The sequence below is a fragment of the Melitaea cinxia genome, chromosome 14 (genome assembly GCF_905220565.1).
Source record: "Melitaea cinxia chromosome 14, ilMelCinx1.1, whole genome shotgun sequence".
Taxonomy (NCBI): domain Eukaryota; kingdom Metazoa; phylum Arthropoda; class Insecta; order Lepidoptera; family Nymphalidae; genus Melitaea; species Melitaea cinxia.
The window spans coordinates 5,953,260-5,967,323 of NC_059407.1; the positions used below are offsets into that span (position 1 = coordinate 5,953,260).

At 36.2% G+C, this 14,064-nt stretch overlaps 1 long non-coding RNA gene across 1 annotated transcript; it reads right to left on the reverse strand.

Moving 5' to 3' along the window:
- Positions 1–5,357: 5,357 nt before the first annotated feature.
- On the reverse strand, positions 5,358–13,897 carry LOC123659962. The gene is made up of 2 exons (XR_006744108.1): positions 13,761–13,897; positions 5,358–5,667 (listed from the first exon to the last, which is right to left on the reverse strand). It is a non-coding gene; the product is annotated as an uncharacterized LOC123659962 (long non-coding RNA).
- Between the last annotated feature and the right edge of the window lie 167 nt (positions 13,898–14,064).

Consider the following 14,064-nt stretch of genomic DNA (forward strand, 5'->3'; position numbering starts at 1 on the left):
TTTGTCCAATTGTTCAATAATATATAAAAGGCCATTTAGCTGATCTAGGCCTATCTTTGTTAATTATATGTCTTTTAATTATAAAATATCAATTATTTTTCTTCACATATAAGATAGTCGAAGTTCACACAAATTAATTCTAGTAAAATGTGTTAATACTCGTAAATATTATATTATGTTTAATTTAATGCAATTTTGTTATAAAACTATGTATATTAAAATTAAGCTCGCAATATTATATTATAAATATATCAGAATCTTAAATATGCGTGTCTCCTCCTTTGCCTTTGCTGTTTTTATCGATAACTATCAACGAGTAAACCGGTAAAAACACTATCGCTCGGCGACAGCAACTTCTCGGAAATAGACTCGGATCAATCGCTTGACTGATCCGCATTTTGTATGAGGGCGAGTGGCTTGTGTAGGTAAACAAATCCGAAACAACACGACCGATAAAATTTCTAATTTTAAGATTTAAAAAAGGCTTAAAAGAAGTATAAAGTCATAATGTGATAAAAAATTCTTAAAAAAAGGTCGCTCAACTAGATTTAGTCTATAATCAGTGCCGCTGCAACTAGTTTTATTGTACGCCTAGGACCATTTGGACTTATACCTTGAGTCTTGACAGAGGGAACGCCTGTGCATGGCTACTCCCCTCCGTGTTGTTCATGATGGTAGCACACATATTGAGTTCACGCCATTTTTTGGTGCGAATTTGTGGAGGCCTATGTCCAGCAGTAGACTGCAATAGGCTGAAGTGAGTAAAAATAAATTAGTAATTTTTTTTTATGCAAGACTCGACTTGAAATAATCGCTAGATTATAATTTATAAAAGTTTAATTTGTGTGGTTTAAAATATATTTTATAAACACTGGGTTATAAATACCTTATCAAATAATCTTTAATATAAAAATGAGTCGCTGAATGTGTTGCTAAGCGCAAAACTCGAGAACGGTTGGATCGATTTCGCTAATTCTTTTTTTAAAATATTCCTTGAAGTACGAGGATGGTTCTTACGCAGAGAAAAATTCTAAAAAAAAATTTTCATTGTGATTTTTTAGTGACTATTAAAAGAATTTTGTGAGTTTTATAATTTTTAATTATTGACATAATGTAATTGTTGACTTATTAACTTAAAAAAATAAAAAATTAAAGAATCGACTGTTAGGCTATACGAAGTTCGCCGGGTCAGCTAGTATTTAAATATAAACGTATCATAATAATGACAGTGCCAAGATTGACATGATTTTTTTTTTATTTCTTCAAATTATCTAAATTAAATTGGGCATTGTAAATTATTCTGACAAATTTAGTAATACTTTTTAACTACTTTGGCACAACTGAAAGCCATTAAATCAATCAATATTTTTTAAAATTATTACAGGTAGTTACTGTTTCTATAGTATATTCAATGTTTAACACAGACATCATTTGTACCTACTGATGACGATTATTTAGGTATATATTTAGATGGTAACGTTGATAACTCATGCCTTGAACGGAGCCGAGAAACAGAGAATGCGTTGAAAGCAGCTGCCTATCCACAGAATTCCAAAAGAAGGCGTTTGAAAGCGATTATTAAAATTAAAAATATTATAAGGGTCTGTTCCAACGTTTGTGGATAAACTTTATTCTGCACGTAAGTATCGAATAGACTTAAACAGCATTGCAGCAAGAGGCAGAATACGCAAACTGCATTTCTTAAGATTTGAGATTCACAATTGCAATATGCCATAAAAATATTAAAATATATTTATTGGAATTCGTTAGTGTAAAAAATAAGAATATATCTTAAAAAATATTATATCTTAAACTTTTATCAGTGATGTCAAATGAGTATCTACCAAAATACATGTGACGATTCCCACAGAATCGATGAGATCCGAGATCCCGCTATTGTATACAGCGTTTTCCCAGTCTTGATCGTGTGAACGTGAAATTGTTGAATATCTCATTCATCAATGACCTCCTTGTATTTTCTTTTGTACAACGAACCTAGGTATGTACAGTATTTACTATAATGTAATGGTGTGTGTATCTTATACTATTAAACGAGCAATTCTTGTATATATATATATAATCTGAATCTCGGAAACGGCTCCAACGATTTCCATAAAATTTAGTATATAGGAGGTTTCGGGGGAGATAAATCCATCTAACTAGGATTCATTTTTAGAAAATGACGTTTTATCCCTGTTTTTAGGGAGTGAAAAAATAGCTACAATATCGTTAGAATACGAAGGTAAATTTCGCAACTGTCATTAAAGTTGTAATAGCTCGGTGGGAAATCGGCCGGTCGGGATCAACCGAGGAGATCATGGTTCAAATCCCAATGTCACTGATCAATTATTTTTTTCCTTTTTTTTAATTGCACTCGTTATTTTAAAAAAAGTATTATTCATATTTTATAAATATGTAATTCGAATTTAAATATGGATTTCAAAAAACACGATTTACTAAAAATACCGAGCTAGGCTCGGTCACCCAGGTACTCTTTATAAAATTACACAATACTGTTAATAAAATATAAATAAACTTATCAATAGACTGCTGTGTGGCTACGGCATTAAAGAATATAGCCTCCCTTCACACTTCAATTTTATTTATTTGTATAGAGTATAGATAATATACAACTAGACCCGCAAACAAACGTACGGCTCATCTGATGGTAAGCAATTACCGTAGCTTATAGACGCCTGCACCACCAGAAGCATTGCAAGCGCGTTGCCAACCCTATCCCCAATTCCCCCCAGGAGCTCTGGTCACCTTACTCACCAACAGGAATACAACACTGCTTGAAAGCAATGCTATAAACATTATGAAATGTCATATTCAATGTCTGAATAATTTGCTGAACATATTAGCAAGATATCGTGTGATTCGGTTTACTTTAGTCTTAAGCGGCTGACAATACAGATCAAACCAATTTTAGTATATTCTTAGAAATTTATGATTTGATTGTATTTGATATTTAAAATACTTAGCTGTTTGCTTGTTGTTATGATGTCATCGTCGCGTTAAATATTTACCGTAGCGTGATATCTTAGAGACATACATCACATAAAATCCGACATCAACTACGAGGCGTACGATTTACAACTTAAGAACTAATCATTATTTGTTTGTTATGTAATCATTATATGTACATTAATTAATACACTTAGCCCTGCTGAAAATTCCAAATCAAAAACGATGATTTGTTTGGGAAATTTTTGTTAACTATTGTGTGTTTGAAACAGGGATTCCAAAATTTTCATACAATTTTTATCTGTTTTTATCTGGACTATCTGGAAAAGCCCAGTCTAAGCATAAAAATTAAAGCGTTCATCTAGGTGGGTAGAGACTAATTCCTCTACGTGCTTCCGAATTTGAAAAACACTATACAGATATACTAAACACTAATAGGTAGCAAAGGATTGGTCAAAACAGTTTAAATTTAATTTTGTGGAATTTACAACACGATAAACAAAAATTCACTAAGCAGTCGTTGTCTTCGAAATGGGTTTATCTACAAAGTTCTTGTAAGATTATTTATAGATACGTATAGAAAGCAAATCTAAAAAAAATAATGATCTCGTAAATATTAAATTTTGTGTACTGAAACTAGTGTCAAGATAGGAACAATCCTATACTCAAAAAGCATTAGTTTTGCCAACGAACTTTTATATTTTGAACATGTATTATCTTCAAAATTACGAGATATAGGTATGACGTTATAGGTGTATCTATTTAATTACTGACGAGTATTTCTCGGGATTTACCGTCTCTATTTTAATAGGTATTTTTTATTTCGTGTTTTAATAATTGTTCATCAGACTATAGTATGTGAACATTATAATTTGTCACATCACACTATATTTCTTAATTTAGTAATGATAATTTATTTGAAGGCAAAGTAAAAAAAATGGTGATGAAATCTGCGTATTCGAATGAAGTTATAAGTCATAATTATATACATAATTATATTTCAATGGGAACTTATTTAAAATGAAACAGAATTAAAAAATACTTTTTTTTTATATCACTAGTTCGGCAAACAAGCGTACGGCTCACCTTGATGGTAAGAGATTACCGTAGCTTATAGACGCCTGCAACACCAGAAGCATCGCAAGCGCTTTGCCGACCCAATCCCCAATCTCCCCCAGGAGCTCTGTAGTGCTATTCTGTAAGAACATTTTCGTGTCTCGACAGCGGAATCCGCGGTGAGATATCAAATTCGTATTCATTAAAACTCGACAGTCCCGTAGCGCCACACTTGTGAGTGCGACGACGAGTCGAACCCTGTTGCGTGAGAACGTTGACATTTAATCGTATGAATTCGGTATTCTGTAGGGCGATTTACCGCTTCACACATCACAATTCGAGACTTGATTCGACACTTGACTTCATGCACATATTCTAAAATAAAGTCATAAGAAAAGAATATCGATAAAATAAACACAGCTCTAAATTGCCGCTCTTCGATTCGACACTCACTTCACATCGCTTGTGCGTACGGAATGTTTACAGAATTCCAAACCAAGGTGAAGTGAGTTCGCTTTCGAAGTGAGCGCTGTCACTCAGGTGAAGCTCGATATCGAAATTGTTATTTACAGAATAGCCCTGCTGGTCACCTTACTCATCAACAGGAACACAAAACTGCTTGAAAGCAGTATTATTTAGCTGTGATCATCTGTAAGGTCGAGGTACTACCCCAGTCGGGGAAATTCCTGCTGTGCCCTACCTCAGTTAAAACTTATAGAATTATAACGTACACTTCAAGTACACGCCCAAACTCTTTTCTACTCTACTCTCTCTGAGTTCGATGCAGATAACACTACTCATAGCTGATGTAATTTATTTCATATAAAAAACTACTTATAACCTTTGAGTCTTTAAGTCAAACACACCAAAAATATTATTTTTAAGATTTCAAATGTACCTACATCATATCAATATGTTTGTCGCGGCATCACGCAGTCTGTTGAATGAAATTTAGATATGGACTTCACATTTTGATTCTGGAACTCCTTGAAGTCTGACTTATAATCTCATCATGATACTGAAATTTTATATACATATATACAGATGATTTAATTATCATCTGTATACATATATATATCTATACATATAATAAATTGTAGGAAAGTCAAACTGTACATTGAATATTTTTTTAAAAGAATACTTGGGGTGCGATCTACAATCGATACCGAAGCCAAAAATATGGTTTTTAGAATTTTTGTCTGTTTGTCTGTTTGTCTGTATGTATGTCCGGGATAAACTCAAAAAGTACATGTGGCATGCTCACTAATCTAGACGACTATATTAATGACTAATTAACCAAGAACATAGGTACTTTACAAAAATACGAAGACCAAAACTTTAACACGATTTTGTTTTTATTATTTCATTCAGAATTTATAGCTAGTAGACAAATATTTAAAGAGTTTGAAACATTACTAACTTCAGTATTGAAGTTTTAACCGCATAATTAATGGATACCTTGGTCAATTTGTCTGTAGTAATAGTTTTGACAATTAATGTTACCTACGTTCCATTTAATTCTCACATTATTGTCGTTTTTGTTATTTGTAATCGGGAGTCGAAATAAGAAAAATACATACTTATTTCACACTATAATTTCGTTTCCTAGCAGCATTGTTGTCAGCTTGTGAAACAAAATTCCGTCTGAAAAAAATGATAATCAAATTTAACAACTCAATCCGAAAAATAAAAATCGCACTGTCCACAAAAAAAAGTGCTCTATACTTTAGACAGCAGGGCTATTCTGTAAATAACAATTTCGATATCGAGCTTCACCTGAGTGACAGCGCTCACTTCGAAAGCGAACCCACTTCACCTTGGTTTGGAATTCTGTAAACATTCCGTACGCACAAGCGATGTGAAGTGAGTGTCGAATCGAAGAGCGGCAATTTACGAGCTGTGTTTATTCTATCGATATTCTTTTCTTATGACTGTATTTTAGAATATGTGCATGAAGTCAAGTGTCGAATCAAGTCTCGAATTGTGATGTGTGAAGCGGTAAATCGCCTTACAGAATACCGAATTCATACTATTAAATGTCAACGTTCTCACGCAACAGGGTTCGACTCGTCGCCGCACTCACAAGTGTGGCGCTACGGGACTGTCGAGTTTTAATGAATAGGAATTTGATATCTCACCGCGGATTCCGCTGTCGAGACACGAAAATGTTCTTACAGAATAGCACTACAGACGTTTGTAGGCGTGCAAAATCGATTACCAATAAAATTCAGATAAAGATGAAAAAACGGGAGGAAATATAGAGTAACGTTAGTGGCTTAGTATATACATGAGCAAATAATTCATATATAAATACCATAAAAATATAAACATATATAAACAGATACAAACTTGCATACATACATCTACATATACAAACATACATACACACAGACATACATACATACATAAATACATACATGCCTACATACATACATACATACATACATACAAAATACATAATAAGATGACGACAATAATAAACAAAACACAAAATATAATATCAGTCATGGCTGTATAATATGACGGTTATAAAACTAAAATATTACTAGTAAACTTTTTTAAATTATTTATGCAATTTTATACTGTCGACAAAAATAAATAAAGACACATGTTTTTTATTTCACTTAATAGTTTGAATTATTATTATTTTTTTTTTTTTGTTTGATTTATTTTATTTTATTTGTTATTTTCTAAAATACTAAATTTTCTAAATACTTTTATGCACTTAATTAAAAACCAATCAAAAAAATTACAAAAAAAAATTAAGACCTAGAAAATATATATGTTGCAGTCAAAACTCTTAACCAGTCAAAAGCACTATTGACTAGCAAAATCAGTCAGAAGTATTTATTTTTATTTATTTATTTATTCTTTATTGTACACCACACAGAGTAATTTCATACAGAATTGTAAAGAAAAAAAAAGTATAATGCACAATGAGGCGGCCTTATCGCTCAATAGCGATTTCTTCCAGGCAACCTTAGGGTTAGGATTAGAGGAAAAAAAAGAAATAAGTAGGTGGTGTATAATAAACGTACATCAAACAAAATAAGATACAAATAATACAAATAAAATATATATTGTTAGCATAATCTCGATTATTTTATTACGTTTCGTGACGTAATGCAACACTGTTAATAAAAATAGTTCCCTACCCGCTAATACGTTTTGTAACGTCATGCAACAACGTCAATAAAAGCAGTCCCTACCCGTTCAGAGGGCTCATTTGCTTCTCGGCTTTCGGAACGATAGGTCGTTGTTACATGACGAGTGCGTTGATTATTTTTATATTCAAAGTAACGGTTGTTTGCTTGGTTAATTTAAATTGTAATTCTCGGTCATTATTTTCGATTAAGTTAGTGGTTAAGATTAATTTTTGTGATAATTGTTATATTTGTAAAAATGAGTAATAAATAGAAGTTAAGTGTTCGGTTTTCTGTCTTTTTTTTAAATAAATAAGTTTGTTTCTCCTAAAATCAGAAGTGGGATTGCTCCTTACGACACCACTTCATAAGCAAACAGCCGTTAATTTGAAATCGTCATGCTGCGTTCACGATCGTGCGGTTCGTGTTCTCATAGTCGATCAGGCAGGACTCCTAGCCGTGAAAATAGGCAGTCCCGCGGTAAATCTATAAGGAACGAACAAACGCGCAATAGGCCGTCACGGGTAAATCGCCGTCGTCATAGATCGCGAAGTGAATCTGACGATGGAAGGTTATCTCAGGTGTGTGCAATCGTCGCGAGTGGGCGTCGTGTCAACTTACTGAACGTTCCCTGCGACCACGCAGGCTGTGTTCGGAGAATCTCGAACGGTTATCACGCAGTAACAGTGAGTATTCGTTACTTTGGGTAGATCTCGTTCGCGCAGATGTAGTAGTTCGATTACGATATACGATAGATGCGATTATGACTCGTCTGTCTACTATCGAACAATCGACAGTCAACTCATCACGAAATTCATTGCTTAAACCAAGCCGCAGAGTTATTATGTCTCCAATTTTGATCCGGCTGTGCACGATTTTGGAGTGTGGAAGTAAATAGAACGAAGTGAATTAATAATTGGGACGATTTAGTGCTTATCGCGAGTCACTAATTGTTTTAAGGGCGATGCCAAAATTTGATTAAACGAGAGGTCGGGATCGGTCGTCGTTTAATTTCTGTCGCGAGTTTAGGTCGTGTGGGTAGTTGTTTACGGGATGAAGCGCTGTCGTGGTTAAATGATTGTGTGATGCAGGATAGAACGTGAAGCAGCTTTAAGACGAGTATCTTTTTAGAAACAGGTAGAATATCTTGGTTGATTAATTTACCAAGGTCAGGTGAGGCCGAGCGTGAGATTAGTAAAATTGAGGCACTTATTCAGTCACCGAAGCCTACCAACGCAAGACAGGTTAACCAATTTCTAGGTCTTACAGGCTATATCTGTATTGCCAAATTATTAAGAAACGGCGAATCTTTGCTGTAGAGGACCTTGTCTTTGTGATTAAAATCTAGCAAGCACTTACAGTGTGCTTAGCGCACTCCCGCATAACCGATACGAGTTGAAGTTGTTGGCAGGCTCCTATGGTAAGACGATACGGGCAGCCACTGAACACATGGTTCAGTGGCTCGGCGAGTGGACGCCGGACACGTGCTTCGTATTCTTCGATAGCGGTTGGTATACACCGCCATGGTAGCAGTACAGGTAAGCAAACGTGGAGCTTCTGCTATCATTATCATTACAGCCTATACAGTCCACTGCTGGACATGGGCCTCCACAAGTTTGCGCCAAGCGTGGCGTGAACTCGTGTGTTTTACCCGTGGTCGCCACGCTGGGTAGGCGGGTTCGTGGCCGCAGGGCTAGCTTTGTCACGCTGGGGGCGCTGCTGCCCATCTTCGGCCTGTGTATTTCGGGGCCAGCGGTTGGATGGTTGTCCTGCTACCGGTCGGCTTTTTGGGTTCCATGGTGGTGGCGGAACTGTGTTGTCCCTTGGTCAACAGTTGGGGGTGGCTATGTTCCTTAGTACCGTAGCCGCACAGTACTATATTTACACTGCTATATTTTTCATGAATTAGCAAGCTAACCAATTGTCGTATTTTACAGCAATGTACATGAATAGTGTGGTATGTGAGATGCCTTCACGTGTGGTCACGCGTGGTCACGCGTGTCGGCGTAGTCATGCGTGTGGTGGCTCCGTATATTGGTGCGATGTGCTGCGGAGCTGTACACGTGCGATGGCACTTGCACGTTGCTGGCACGACGTGACAAAATGACCGTTTTGTTATTTGAGACAAGCGTAATACTGCCTCTGTCTGCTTTCTGTGATGGGTATTGCGTAATACTGCCTCTGCCCAAGGGATATCGCGTAATACTGCCTCTGTCCCTGGATCACATAGTGGGTATCGCGTAATACTGCCTCTGCCCGTAAGGTAAAGTAAATGTTGTGTGATGGGTATTGCGTAATACTGCCTCTGCCCAAGGGATATCGCGTAATACTGCCTCTGTCCCTGGATCACATAGTTGGTATCGCGTAATACTGCCTCTGCCCGTAAGGTAAAGTAAATGTTGTGTGATAGGTATTGCGTAATACAGCCTCTGCCCAAGGGATATCGCGTAATACTGCCTCTGTCCCTGGATCACATAGTGGGTATCGCGTAATACTGCCTCTGCCCGTAAGGTAAAGTAAATGTTGTGTGATGGGTATTGCGTAATACAGCCTCTGCCCGAGGGATATCGCGTAATACTGCCTCTGTCCCTGGATCATATAGTGGATATCGCGTAATACTGCCTCTGTCCCTGGATCACCTGATGGATATCGCGTAATACTGCCTCTGTCCGTTGATTACATAGTGGATATCGCGTAATACTGCCTCTGTCCCTAGATCACATAGTGGATATTGCGTAATACTGCCTCTGTCCCTGGATCATATAGTGGATATTACGTAATACTGCCTCTGTCCGTTGATCACATAGTAGGTATCGTGTAGTGCTGCCTCTGTCCGTTGATCACATAAGTCTGCTACAGACGATGAATGTGACAATGCTCAGCTTGGGCCTTCGACGGCACCCGCTACTGCTTCCCCAGGAGTTCTCCCTGGAGACGGCGAGCTCGAGTCCTTATCAGCGTCCACCGACTAGCCAGCGCTCGTGGTGAAAATGTGCACCGGGGACGGCGCACGGTCAGGAGAGGCCGTGTTAGCATAATCTCGATTATTTTATTACGTTTCGTGACGTAATGCAACAGTGTTAATAAAAATAGTTCCCTACCCGCTAATACGTTTTGTAACGTCATGCAACAACGTCAATAAAAGCAGTCCCTACCCGTTCAGAGGGCTCATTTGCTTCTCGGCTTTCGGAACGATAGGTCGTTGTTACATGACGAGTGCGTTGATCATTTTTATATTCAAAGTAACGGTTGTTTGCTTGGTTAATTTAAATTGTAATTCTCGGTCATTATTTTCGATTAAGTTAGTGGTTAAGATTAATTTTTGTGATAATTGTTATATTTGTAAAAATGAGTAATAAATAGAAGTTAAGTGTTCGGTTTTCTGTCTTTTTTTTAAATAAATAAGTTTGTTTCTCCTAAAAATATGATAAACTATTCAATATTCCTATAGGTATAAATATACACGTACATAACAATAAAATATAAGTACACGGTAAATAATACACACATACATATATACATACATACAAACATTTATACATATATATATATATATATATATATATATAATTAAGTCCTATTAAGAGACAGATAATGGTCTTTTACAAGTTTTTTAAATAAACCAATGCTTTGAGCTTTGCGAATATGTAAGGGTAAAGTATTCCACAAAATAATAGCCTGAACAGCAAATGAACCTCGATAATATTTGGTCTTATGTACAGGCATTCTAAGCTTAAGATTTCCAGACGAACGAAGTACTTTACTGTGATCTCCAACGAATTCAAATTTGTTCTTCAAGTATAAAGGACTAGTTGGTTTAAATAGTACACAATACAGAAGTGAGAGAATGTGTAAATTTCGGCGAAGACGGATAGGAAGCCACTTAAGCTTAGAGCGAAAGTCAGAAATGTGATCGAATTCGCGCAATCCAAATATGAATCGGATTGCAACATTTTGAAGCCGCTCAAGTTTATTAAGTTGATCTTCAGTTAGGTTGGTATAGCTTGCGTCAGCATAGTCAAGAACAGGCAATAGTAGAGATTGTGCTAACATAGTTTTAGTGGGAATGGGAAGAAATGACTGCAAACGTCTCAACGAGCTTATGGCCGCGAATGTCTTTTTACTCAGTTCTTTTATATGATTGCTCCATGACAAGGTTGGGTCTAAGTAAATGTCTAAATCCTTTACAGAGGTGCAGTAAGGTATTACAGAAGAATTATATGTTACAGAAGGAAGGCTACCCCAATCAACTCTCGACATGATATTGGGACTACCAATGACAATGACTTGTGAGTTGCTAGGATTAACTTTCAGTCCATATGATTTACTCCATTGGTATATAGTTGCCAAGTCATTGTTAGTGGCAACCACAGCAGAGGATAGGTTATCGAGACTTGACTGAGTATAAATTTTTGTATGTACTTTTGACCGTTTGCCTTAGTCAATAATACTTTTGACTAAAATAACAGTTAAAAGTACTTTTGCCCAATGGAGCTGGTTAAAAGTACTTTTGACTAAATGATTCTGTCAAAAGTGGTTTTGACTGGTTGTATCAGTCAAAACTCTTAAAATTTTAAGGTGGTCGATAAAAATAACGACAAACGCACATATAAACTTTTATATTATTCATTATTAGTGGAGAACGTGCTGATATTAGAACAAAAATGAGTGACTACGAAAAGAAAGAAGGCTTTTTGCAAAGAATTTTAGCGATGGAAGATATGAAAGATAGTAATTTCAATGTGATGACAAAAGAAAAATTTGAAAAAATTGCAATGGATGTGGAAGACGCGAAATTTAATGAAAAGGAAACATCATGACAGTACAGTAGACTACAACGCTTTAACACATCGAAGTTTGTGGTATAAAAAAATTAGTTACAAACACAGAACCTGTTAAATATTTTTGCCGGCTGAGGAAATCTACGACACTATTGATACTGCTCATATTTATATAGGGCATGGTGGTCGCGATAGACTTAAGAATGAAACGGCAAAAAAGTACGCTAATGTTACAAAAGAAATGATTAATATATATTTATCAATATGCGAAGTATGCCAAAGGAAGAAAGGCAAGAAAAGTATGGGTCAGGTTTAGAAACCGATCCTGCACACTGAAATGAACTGCCACTGCCTAGTCGATCTGATTGACATGCAGTCGCAAGAAGATCGCGGGCATAAATTTATTATGGTTTATCAGGATCATTTGACTAAATTTATTCACATCTAGCGAGTTAATAGTGCTTTTGACTGTAGCTTTTTTGCAGTTAAAACTACTTTTGACGGAGAGCGTCAGTCAAAAGTATTTTTAACCGCGAATTTGCAGTCAAAAGTACTAATAACCAATAATTTTCAGTCAAAACCACTTTTGACCAACTTGTCCAGTCAAAAGTACTTTTGACTGATTTCGCTAGTCAATAGTACTTTTGACTGGTTAAGAGTTCTGACTGCAACATATATAAAATTAAACATTTTTTTTTCAAATTGTGTTGCTTCTATACTATACGAAGGAACTTCTTTCCTACCTGGTGTCCCATGACACTACATATTTTTTATTTTGTCGGAAAGTAGATATCCCAGGTGTAGTACCATGATAAGGAAACAAGGATCTGATGATGGGATCCCAGAGAAATTGATGGAAACCCTCGAAAATCCGCATATTTTTTACTGGGTGTGCTGATTTTGATGATTTTTAATTTAATCGAAAACCGATGTTTATAATATGGTCACATTTAAATTTCACTGAGATCTGTTAACAACTTTTGGAGTAATCTTTGATAATGCATAATTATTTACTTGACTATTTTTTTTTTTTTGTCTACCTACGTTGTATTCTTGTCGATGTACCTAATTGAACTCGATTTTATTACTTGATTTAAATCAGCTCAAAATTTTTATTTATTAAGAAAACCAACAGCGTTTCAGTTAATAAAACTATAAACAAATTACAAAAAAAATAAGGCCAATAACAGACAGATATATATAGTTTTAGAAATAAACATATCATTACAGCCTATACAGTCCACTGCTGGACATAGGCCTCCACAAGTTTACGCTAAAAATAACGTGAACTCATGTGTTCTGCCCATAGTCACCACGCTGGGCAGGCGGGTTGGTGACCGCAGTACTGGCTTCGTCGCACCGAAGACGCTGCTGCCCGTCTACGGCCTGTGTATTTCAAAGCCAGCAGTTGGATGGTTATCCCGCCACCGGTCGGCTTCTTAAGTTCCAAGGTGGTTGTGGAACCTTGTTATCCCTTAGTCGCCTCTTACGACACCCACGGGAAGAGAGGGGGTGGCTAAATTCTTTAGTGCCGTAGCCACACAGCACGAAATAAACATAAATTATCATTTATTATAAAATAAACAAAAGTTAAGATATAGTTAATGATCATTTTCAATCACGGTAATAATTAGTTTGTCGTAATTAAAATATGACACATGTTCGCGCACAATAGCAAGAAGTGTCGAGAAAAAGTCTTGTAACGCTTTTTTCGATCTCGCTTCCATCCTACTCCAACTTCGTTCCAATAACTTATCTGAATCTATTTGATAGCAAATAGGTATGCAATTTGTATAATGATGTACATGCTTACATATAATTTACGCGAGACGGCGACGACGCTTGTATTACGTCGTATCACGTACTACGCCGCATTCACACACACATAAAACTTTACGAGACATCCACTACATTGCCGCGCAGACACCTATATTCGTACAATCCACTACTCACTGATTTCATTCATATACCGAAACTAGACTTTTCTTTGTATCTCATTCGTGCTAATGACATGTCAATAGGAAAGAGCAAGACGGGGAATGTTTTACGTATGAAATGGCGTTTGTTGAACCAAATCGCCGCGTCGGTCGGTCGAAGTCTCGCTCGCTCCCTCGCGC